An 11,524-nucleotide genomic window follows, 5' to 3' on the forward strand; every position below is an offset into this window, starting at 1 on the left:
TCTGCTGGAAGAAAGAGTGGTATCCTCGTGCAGTAGTGAGAACAGGCTATTTCGATAGTGCCGTGCCTGCCTATGCCACTCGGCCTGGAGTATTTTACAAATTCTCTTCCCGTGCCCTACGGATGGTAGGAAGCCTCCGAAGAGGGCCATGACCTCAGGGGGCAACATCTTTACTCGTATGCAGTACCCAAAGGATCTTGCTTGGCAGACACATATGGCGATTAAGGTGACAAGGCCGTTGCGGTCCAAGGAATAATGGCTAAAAGGGCCCGATGTACTAGAAATGAAGCTTGTTAAAACAGAAGTTCGGGCGAGTTGGTAGTTCATGACGCACGAGGACACAGCGCACCCGTAACAAACACTCAACGTTCACAGTCACACCAAAAGAAAGGGACACTTACACAGCGCTGACTTCAACTCTTTGTATATTCCCGCCTTTTCTCTTCTTTCACGTCTAATGCATAACCTAGGCCTCATCTTTTTCTTTCTTTGCTAAAGGTTAACTGTAAAAGTTTTAAGCCAGAAATTGAAAATTAAAAATTAAATGGAAAAATTAAATGAAAAATTAAAATTGAAATTACTGTAGATCAATGATGCAAAGCTAAGTAATCCAGCTCTTTTTGTGACAGCGCTATAGATGGATTACTAATACACCTGCCGTTTTGTCTGGCAATGTTCTCCGCTTCTATTATTTCCCTTGTGAGCTGGTCTCGACTCCTTGCCAACACCACACACTTGTCAAGTTCCGCTGTGCACCCACAGTCCCGAATGTGTATGCCAACATGTCCAGAGTTCTTGTTGATAGTGGACACGTTGTGTTCTCTAAGGCGGTGGTTTAAACACCTACCCGTCTGTCCGATATATGTTCTTCCACAGGACAGGGGGAAGGAGTGTACCACATTTTCAGTGCATCGAACGAACTTATTTCTGTGATTCGTTGTGCAGGACGTCGGTGTTCTTGAAGGAGTGTTTACCCTCTTGCACAGGCTGTAGAGCTTGTTCGGAGCGGAGAAAATAACGTCCGTGCCTACTTTGTTTGCTATTTTCTTGAGGCCATGAGAAAAATGATGGAGATATGGCACAATCACTGGTCTTTTTGCCCTGTCCCGATGACTTTTCTTAATTCGCTCATCATGCTTGAAATCTCTGAAAAGTCCTTCCGCCACTGATATTAACAAGGATGGTGGATATCCAGCGCGTTTTAATCTCGACACTTGCCCATCAAAGCTCCTTTGGATGGAATGGAAGCATGACTTCGTAAGAGAGTTCTTAAGGCACAACCGCGCTATGCCTCTCTTTACGAGTTTTGAATGCGCTGAGTTAAATGGCAGAAGTGGCTTCTTTCCCCTTGGCTCGTAAGTCCAGCACGTATGGTACGGTGACGTACAAAGACGAAGATCTAAGAATCTCAAACTTCTTTCGCTTGGAAGTTCGTGGGTAATCTCCAATGGGTTCATGCACCTTTTGAAACTATTGAGAATGTCTGGTACCAAGGCTGTCAGATTTTGGTCATCGGTGGCGAGGACAATTAAATAATCGTCGAAATATCTGAATACTTTTTTAACTTTTGACCCGTCGAGAGTTTGGTTTAAATTCCTGTCAAGGTGTGCAAGATACAGGTCACTGAGGATAGGTGCAATGCACGAACCTATACACACCCCTCTCTTCTGTAGATACGTATGTCCATCCCAGGTGGCGGAGGTAGATTTTAGATAGATCTCAAGTAAGTTTAAGAATTTGCTTTGGGATAGGCCTGCCGCATTCTGAAAGGCGGTAATACCATATGTGTCTATGCAGTCCTCGATACACCTTAGGAGATGGGGTTGGGGCAGGGAATAGTAGAGATCCTTGATATCGATGGAGAATGCTCTTAGATCTAGGTCGCTATTTTGATCGAAGAAGCTGATGACGTCATAAGAGCTATGAATCAAGTAAGGATCATCGATGACCAGCAGCTTCAGTCTTTCTTGCAAATATACACCTACCGACTTCTGCCAAGTTTCCCTTTCTGAAATTATTACTCTAAGAGGGCATTCCGGTTTATGAGTTTTGGCGCTGAAGAATAATTGAAGGCTCAAGTTTTTGCTGCGTTCAACTCTGGAGCAAAGTTGATTCAAATTCTGTGACTGACAAAACGTTTTTGCTACCCGTTTCACGTTTTCCAGGGAGATCTCGTCGTGGCTGGTGAAGACAGATTCGACCGCTGTTAAAGCTTTTTCTCCGAACGTCTCCTTGTGCATGAGCACAAAACCGCCTTCTTTGTCAGCTGGCATAAGTGTCAGTGAGTGTTCTTTGAGTTATGCTTTTACTCTCTTGATAGGCAGAGGTGTAGCTGAAGGCTTGTAACGAACGAGCGTGTCCACTCCCTCGGAGGTGCATCGATCTATCTCGGTCTCTGGAGCTCGTCGCGACACTTGCCTAATGATGGAGAGTAGCTCCGGTGCCGTCTTCTTGGGTTCCACTGCAAACTTGGGGCCCAAGCTTAGAATGTGCCTCACAGAACTTGGAATATCAATGTACCAGACATTCTCAATAGTTTCAAAAGGTGCATGAACCCATTGGAGATTACCCACGAACTTCCAAGTGAAAGAAGTTTGAGATTCTTAGATCTTCGTCTTTGTACGTCACCGTACCATACGTGCTGAACTTACGAGCCAAGGGGAAAGAAGCCACTTCTGCCATTTAACTCAGCGCATTCAAAACTCGTAAAGAGAGGCATAGCGCGGTTGTGCCTTAAGAACTCTCTTACGAAGTCATGCTTCCATTCCATCCAAAGGAGCTTTGATGGGCAAGTGTCGAGATTAAAACGCGCTGGATATCCACCATCCTTGTTAATATCAGTGGCGAAAGGACTTTTCAGAGATTTTAAGCATGATGAGCGAATTAAGAAAAGTCATCGGGACAGGGCAAAAAGACCAGTGATTGTGCCATATCTCCATCATTTTTCTCATGGCCTCAAGAAAATAGCAAACAAAGTAGGCACGGACGTTATTTTCTCCGCTCCGAACAAGCTCTACAGCCTGTGCAAGAGGGTAAACACTCCTTCAAGAACACCGACGTCCTGCACAACGAATCACAGAAATAAGTTCGTTCGATGCACTGAAAATGTGGTCTACTCCTTCCCCCTGTCCTGTGGAAGAACATATATCGGACAGACGGGTAGGTGTTTAAACCACCGCCTTAGAGAACACAACCTGTCCACTATCAACAAGAACTCTGGACATGTTGGCATACACATTCGGGACTGTGGGTGCACAGCGGAACTTGACAAGTGTGTGGTGTTGGCAAGGAGTCGAGACCAGCTCACAAGGGAAATAATAGAAGCGGAGAACATTGCCAGACAAAACGGCAGGTGTATTAGTAATCCATCTATAGCGCTGTAACAAAAAGAGCTGGATTACTTAGCTTTGCATCATTGATCTACAGTAATTTCAATTTTAATTTTTCATTTAATTTTTCCATTTAATTTTTAATTTTCAATTTCTGGTTTAAAACTTTTACAGTTAACCTTTAGCAAAGAAAGAAAAAGATGAGGCCTAGGTTATGCATTAGACGTGAAAGAAGAGAAAAGGCGGGAATATACATAGAGTTGAAGTCAGCGCTGTGTAAGTGTCCCTTTCTTTTGGTGTGACTGTGAACGTTGAGTGTTTGCTACGGGTGCGCTGTGTCCTCGTGCGTCATGAACTACCAACTCGCCCGAACTTCTGTTTTAACAAGCTTCATTTCTAGTACATCGGGCCCTTTTAGCCATCATTCCTTGGACCGTAACGGCCTTGTCACCTTAATCGCCATATGTGTCTGCCAAGCAAGACCCTTTGGGTACTGCATACGAGTAAAGATGTTGCCCCCTGAGGTCATGGCCCTCTTCGGAGGCTTCCTACCATCCATAGGGCACGGGAAGAAAATTTGTAAAATACTCCAGGCCGAGTGGCATAGGCAGGCACGGCACTATCGAAATAGCCTGTTCTCATTACTGCATGAGGATACCACTCTTTCTTCCAGCAGAAGAATATGGCAAACTTACGCCTCTTTAACGGAAGGTACGACTGAGCATCTTTGGACACTCACGTTAAGGCATCTCCGGACCACCCGACCCAAGAAAGAAACGGCTTCAAGTAACCCAGTACACACGTTAGGGGACATTGATATTCCAAGTTCTGTGAGGCACGTTCTAAGCTTGGGCCCCAAGTTTGCAGTGGAACCCAAGAAGACGGCACCGGAGCTACTCTCCATCATTAGGCAAGTGTCGCGACGAGCTCCAGAGACCGAGATAGATCGATGCACCTCCGAGGGAGTGGACATGCTCGTTCGTTACAAGCCTTCAGCTACACCTCTGCCCATCAAGAGAGTAGAAGCATACCTCAAAGAACACTCACTGACACTTATGCCAGCTGACAAAGAAGGCGGTTTTGTGCTCATGCACAAGGAGACGTTCGGAGAAAAAGCTTTAACAGCGGTCGATTCTGTCTTCAGCAGCCACGACGAGATCTCCCTGGAAAAAGTGAAACGGGTAGCAAAAACGTTTTGTCAGTCACAGAATTTGAATCAACTTTGCTCCAGAATTGAACGCAGCAAAAACTTGAGCCTTCAATTATTCTTCAGCGCCAAAACTCATAAACCGGAATGCCCTCTTAGAGTAATAATTTCAGAAAGGGAAACTTGGCAGAAGTCGGTAGGTGTATATTTGCAAGAAAGACTGAAGCTGCTAGTCATCGATGATCCTTACTTGATTCATAGCTCTTATGACGTCATCAGCTTCTTCGATCAAAATAGCGACCTAGATGTAAGAGCATTCTCCATCGATATCAAGGATCTCTACTATTCCCTGCCCCAACCCCATCTCCTAAGGTGTATCGAGGACTGCATAGACACATATGGCATTACCGCCTTTCAGAATGCGGCAGGCCTATCCCAAAGCAAATTCTTAAACTTACTTGACATCTATCTAAAATCTACCTTCGCCACCTGGGATGGACATACGTATCTATAGAAGAGAGTGGTGTGTATTGGTTCGTGCATTGCACCTATCCTCAGTGACCTGTATCTTGCACACCTTAACAGGAATTTAAACAAAACTCTCGACGGGTCAAAAGTTAAAAAAGTTTCAGATATGTCGACGATTATTTAATTGTCCTCGCCACCGATGACCAAAATCTGACAACCTTGGTACCAGACATTCTCAATAGTTTCAAAAGGTGCATGAACCCATTGGAGATTACCCACGAACTTCCAAGTGAAAGAAGTTTGAGATTCTTAGATCTTCGTCTTTGTACGTCACCGTACCATACGTGCTGGACTTACGAGCCAAGGGGAAAGAAGCCACTTCTGCCATTCAACTCAGCGCATTCAAAACTCGTAAAGAGAGGCATAGCGCGGTTGTGCCTTAAGAACTCTCTTACGAAGTCATGCTTCTATTCCATCCAAAGGAGCTTTGATGGGCAAGTGTCGAGATTAAAACGCGCTGGATATCCACTATCCTTGTTAATATCAGTGGCGGAAGGACTTTTCAGAGATTTCAAGCATGATGAGCGAATTAAGAAAAGTCATCGGGACAGGGCAAAAAGACCAGTGATTGTGCCATATCTCCATCATTTTTCTCGTGGCCTCAAGAAAATAGCAAACAAAGTAGGCACGGACGTTATTTTCTCCGCTCCGAACAAGCTCTACAGCCTGTGCAAGAGGGTAAACACTCCTTCAAGAACACCGACGTCCTGCACAACGAATCACAGAAATAAGTTCGTTCGATGCACTGAAAATGTGGTCTACTCCTTCCCCCTGTCCTGTGGAAGAACATATATCGGACAGACGTGTAGGTGTTTAAACCACCGCCTTAGAGAACACAACCTGTCCACTATCAACAAGAACTCTGGACATGTTGGCATACACATTCGGGACTGTGGGTGCACAGCGGAACTTGACAAGTGTGTGGTGTTGGCAAGGAGTCGAGACCAGCTCACAAGGGAAATAATAGAAGCGGAGAACATTGCCAGACAAAACGGCAGGTGTATTAGTAATCCATCTATGGCGCTGTCACAAAAAGAGCTGGATTACTTAGCTTTGCATCATTGATCTAGAGTAATTTCAATTTTAATTTTTCATTTAATTTTTCCATTTAATTTTTAATTTTCAATTTCTGGCTTAAAACTTTTACAGTTAACCTTTAGCAAAGAAAGAAAAAGATGAGGCCTAGGTTATGCATTAGACGTGACAGAAGAGAAAAGGCGGGAATATACAAAGAGTTGAAGTCAGCGCTCTGTAAGTGTCCCTTTCTTTTGGTGTGACTGTGAACGTTGAGTGTTTGTTACGGGTGCGCTGTGTCCTCGTGGTGATGGAAATGTTGGTCGAAATGGACGGTCCCCTCCGAAAACGACGATGGTCAGAATCAAGGCCAGGTTAAAGGATATACTGATCCGAATATTTTTACTGAAGAATTAATCAATTTAAATGGGACTTTAGAGTGTCAAAAACCGTGTAGCATACGTACGCTTGAATTGGTCACAATTAGCCCCAGTTGGTTTTAGGCAGCGTTAAGGCACTCGGCATGAATAATACCATACTCAAATAAACAGGGCGGATAATTAAAAGATGCGTTCCCCTCCTCTGTTTATGCGTACATTCGAGAAAATAATACATCTTAAGATTTAACGATATAACCTAACCAAACTCTAAAATCGCCGCATCGCGGTTAATGATGTCGTTTCTTTTTCTTACAAAAGTAAAACCTAATGGGTTTATTACAGTCTATCGAACGCCATTTCATTGAAACCCTATTTAGAAAATTGGCAAGTTTTATCGAACCTCGGTTTGAAGAACATGGAGTTTTAGTATACAGAAAAGACGTTAATGACAAACATCGTGAGCCATTTCACTCTGTGTACGTGGATGACCAGCGACGCTGTTTAGCGCACGACACAGACGTGACACAGAATTTAGGGTATAATCCATAATTTGTCCAATTTAGCAGCATGGAACCTGCGTCGTTTTGATGCGTTCTCCGCCCGTCGACGTTTGACTTCTTGTCGGGTTGGCCGCAGGCGCTTGGCGTTTTGTGCACGATCATCATCGCGGTAGTGCTGGCCGCCCGCCGCCGCCGCTGACATTCTAGAGGTCCATACGCACATTCGCGTTTGAACGCGTTTGAGTGCGTTGTGGAGTCCTTGAGGCCAGGCGCGGTCGCTTGCGGAGCGAGGCGCGCCTTCCCGCAGCGCTCGGCAGCGCCACGCAAGCGAGTAGAGACTCGCTCAACTTTCGGGAGCGTTGCGGTGCGTTCGGGTGCGTTCGACCAATCAGAGGCCGGAAGAGGAGAGGGGGTGACGGTGTTCTCTTGCCCCGCCAGGCCAACTCGGCGAGACGTAACTGACGTAACCGGTACGTCCGTCGCAGTGCTTGCTTTTTTCGTTTTGGGGAGCGGTGGGGACTGCATTTTCCGAGGCTGCGATGTTTCAAGCTTGACAAAACGTCGGGGAAGCCGGCGAGATTGTCCCAAAATCCAACAGCTCGACGCTATCGCTGTGCGCCGCCATGTTGCCTTGGATTTCGCTTACTATTGGTGAGCCACTAGCGACGATAGCGCGTTCTTATTTGCTCTTGACTGCGGTTGACTGCGTGTCAACAAAACTGTGCGTACAAGTTCGGCGCAAGCGGTCTTCGCAACGCAACGCGTCCGCCTGCCGCTACGGAACGCACCGCGCTCAAACGCGAATGTGCGTATGCCCCTTTAGAGCCGCTCCAGCCGTTGCTCTTCGTAGGCCCGCAGCTCTTCGGAAGTCCGGATTATACGCGGCCTCACTACTATGAACAGGGAAGAGATGTGAAATAGGACTATTACTAAATTAGCCAAGCATCAAGGAGAACGCAGGGAATAGTGTTCCACGCGCCGCACGGGCAGCATCTGCAGCAGTAACTGTTCTAAGGCAAAGCATAAAACAAATGGCAGCTTGCACGCGCGTTCATCAAAGCTTTATTTTAGTTATTTACTTCGAATCGTTTATACAGGGAGGCGTGCGCGTGACGCGATGCGAGCGTTGAGTTTGTGGTCACGCACATTAACAATCCACGGAGCCCTAGCCATAAACAGCTTCGCTGTAAAGGAGACGCCGTTTACAAAAGACTAGCGCTTGATACAATGTATCGTGCTTATCCGAGGCATTAAGCCCTCGCCCTACCTGTCTCTCTCTCCGTAAACCAGGCGGGGAGAATAAAGTTTTGCGTCGCCCAATCCCGAATTGTGTTTTTATAGAAACCAATTCATTAAAAGGAGGCTCGTCGCAATATTCCTTCGACAGGGTTTCTCTTTAAAGGAATTCTATTCACGATGAACTCTAAAACGGCGTTTGCTAAAACGAGCTTCGGTAAAATGGATGCCTCCAAAATTTAATAGAAGCCATATTCGCAATAAAAACAGTGGAAGACTGGGCAATTTTTTTCCACAATACGACAACAGACTTTTATGCCCTCGATAGCACCACTATTGATACAAATAAACCGAACAGGGAAAAGAGGGAACTGCATTAATTTATCATAAATTTAAGTAAAAAATATATTTAAAATTCAAGTCAGTACTTGTTTGTGAAGATTTGTACCCGATGTAAACAACGTGCGTGGTGAACTCTTTTTTTTTTTTTTTTTAAAGCAGAGAAAAGATGCGTTTTTAGGAATTAACGTTCCCGCTAAATTCCGGTCAAATAAAATGAAAAACACTCCGCTAATAAAATATTTTATGACCAGTTGTCCAGGTGGTTATCTAAAGGACCGTTAAGCGAAATGTTTTTAGGAGATTCTTGTATTACTCCCGTAAGATGACCAATCCTGTCCTACACTTTCAAGAAAAAAACAAAACACACACATATATATATATATATATATATATATATATATATATATATATATATATATATATATATATATCAAAGAAAAAAAGGGTGTATTCATCATTTTATCTCACGTACCAATTAAATGACATTGCCAACTTTGGAGATGCTTGGAAACAAACCAAAGACTAAATGCAGGACTTTTTTTTTCTTCTTAGAATAACCCCATACAACGTAGTTTTTTAAACCAACATTTTGTATTCGTCAGGGAGTTTGGGGCCCCGAACTGGCCCAAAAGGCGAAGATATGACCCCACTTAATGTTCTTTGGCTAGAGGCTGACTATTGTAGCCATAAATTTCCAGATAAAAGTGCCAAAGTTAGGCTTCTCGAGTTGGTTATCCGGCCTCTTCTGGTCTAAATTTGCAAAAAATATCACGAAAGGCTTCAGTTGCGGTTGGTCGGTATTGACCTGGGGACTTGAGACCTAAATTTCTAAACCAGTGCCAAATTTGGTTCTGTCTGGCATAATGCCAATATGTCTGGCACTATCACAATAATGTCTCGCGTCTTCGGCAATAAAATAAACAACCAACGAAACGCCATTTAAAGGAAAGAAACGTTCACTGGGAATAACCAACGTCGTGGAGCAAAGCTCTTATTAAGCCCAAGATAGGTCCCTGGGATTGTCAAACGTGCGCTTATTTAGGCGGTTCTCCGGCATGATGCCAGGAATAGTTGCATTGAATGTATACATTACTCGTGTCTGTCGCACACGCGAATGACCTTCTTTCTGGTGTCGAGGTGCGTAGTTTACGCTTGCGAGTGGGAGATATGTACAAGACTTGACGCCCTAGCATGGGCCGCTTTCGGGACGCTTGAAGTCGACGTGGTGGAATCTTCACATTATTCATTTCCGTTTATCCCCTTAACAGATTTTATATACATGTTGCCTAGTATTAGAAATTGAGCTTCGGCATATGCGTTTACCTGCGTGAATTCGGAAACCTATTGGTGCTTTACACGCCGGCCAAATTACAGCCAACATTACTAACCTTCTCTTCGTCTTACCCAGATGCCGAGCAACTGAGGGTTGAGTTGATGAGCCTTCACGAGGTCTATTGCTGGGAAGAAGGACGCATTAAGATCTAAAATGGCGATACACTGCCCTGATGTGGTTTTGATGAAGTTAAGTGAACGTTATAAGCGGAAACAAAACTGAAGTTCAGTTATGGTGTTGCCCAAGCACCACTGCTGCAAAGCGCCTATTGGAAAGTTACTTTTTTATACATCCATCTGACAAACATATCAAAGCTTGTTAAATTTATGTAAGTCGTAAATGAACAGAAGTTGTTTCGCCCTTCTATGTGTATGCGTTGATTTAGCACATTCATATAACTTCCCTAGCAGCACACTTCCCCGGCTCGTACCTGGGCCAGTTTGACGCAAGCTTGGGCCAGGCTTGAGCCAAGCTGGCTCTACCTTGCGACATTCTCGGGTAAGCCTGGGCAAAGGGAGTAAGCTACTTGGATTCTTTTCTTTAGTGGATGGCATCGATGAACGGTATACAATGTACCTTGCTTTATCAAGTAGTGATTGATCCTCTTAATGATCCCCTCATTCTATTAGGCTTTCTACGGATTTCATCTTTCACTGTAAAAGGAACGAAGGAGATAGACATGTATACGAGCAACCTCTCGTCGTTTCGCGGCGATAGCCTATACATACATTTGGAACAAATTAAAATTTGTATCGGCCTGACATCACAATCATACGAGTTTCTACTGCGTGCCGCCTATAAAACCCGCCAAAGCCCTTCATTAATTACGTGAACGCCCATACACAGACAGTCCAACCAGCGCAATAGCAAAGACAGACAGCCTGATGTGTTTCTGTATGTCCTTTGTCTCCTTTTGCTTTCGCATAACAAAAAAGAGAGACAGAAAACGGGGTCGGCCATTACAGTGCGTGCGTAACCCGAGCTCTGTAAGAACGAGGGAAAACGAACAACGCAACAAATAGAAAGGCGTTTTAGTATACAAGTTTTAAACTTATCTTTTAACCGCTTCATCAACTTTCCGATACAGCCTTTCACTCTACTCACGTTTAATGCGGATGCTTGTATTCGGAAAACATGTCATGTGTATTTCCGGGTACGAAAATATTCCTGTTTCATTTCCACAATGGCCGAATGCGAAAAAAGCCAACGCGGATTTGATCGCCTTCCGACGCCGGCCGGGAGGGCCACGAAAGTGATGACGGTCATTTGCAAAATGGGCCACAATTTCGGTAAGTGGACGAGAATGTAAAGCGGGCAGCCTAGCGCTTCCGCTCTTGCGACACCAATAAGAAACAGCGGCACATTAGAGAGCGACACATCTCGCCGGACCCCAATGAGACATTTTTGTGTTTGTTTGCTGTGATTGCGATTCATATTTCACAGTTGACTTTTAAACGACAAAACGCTAGTATATGTAAAGGCGTTGATGAGTGCGTGGCATATTTTTAAAGGGGAATTGAAGACTTAAAAAAGCTTGTTGAGAGTCTCTTTTTTTTTTTTCCGAAATACAATCCACAAGGGCTGTCGGCTTTTACTAAAAATAATAAAAATTTGTAGCTAAAAATGTTTTTGTTGTTTTTTTAAATCGCCGCTGCAAGTATGTTATTTCGATGTGTTTTTAATTTATTTTGTGATCAAGTGCGACTATGAGACAG

Source organism: Ixodes scapularis, unplaced genomic scaffold, assembly GCF_016920785.2.
Source record: "Ixodes scapularis isolate PalLabHiFi unplaced genomic scaffold, ASM1692078v2 ptg000800l_1__unscaffolded, whole genome shotgun sequence".
NCBI classification, from domain to species: Eukaryota; Metazoa; Arthropoda; class Arachnida; order Ixodida; family Ixodidae; genus Ixodes; species Ixodes scapularis.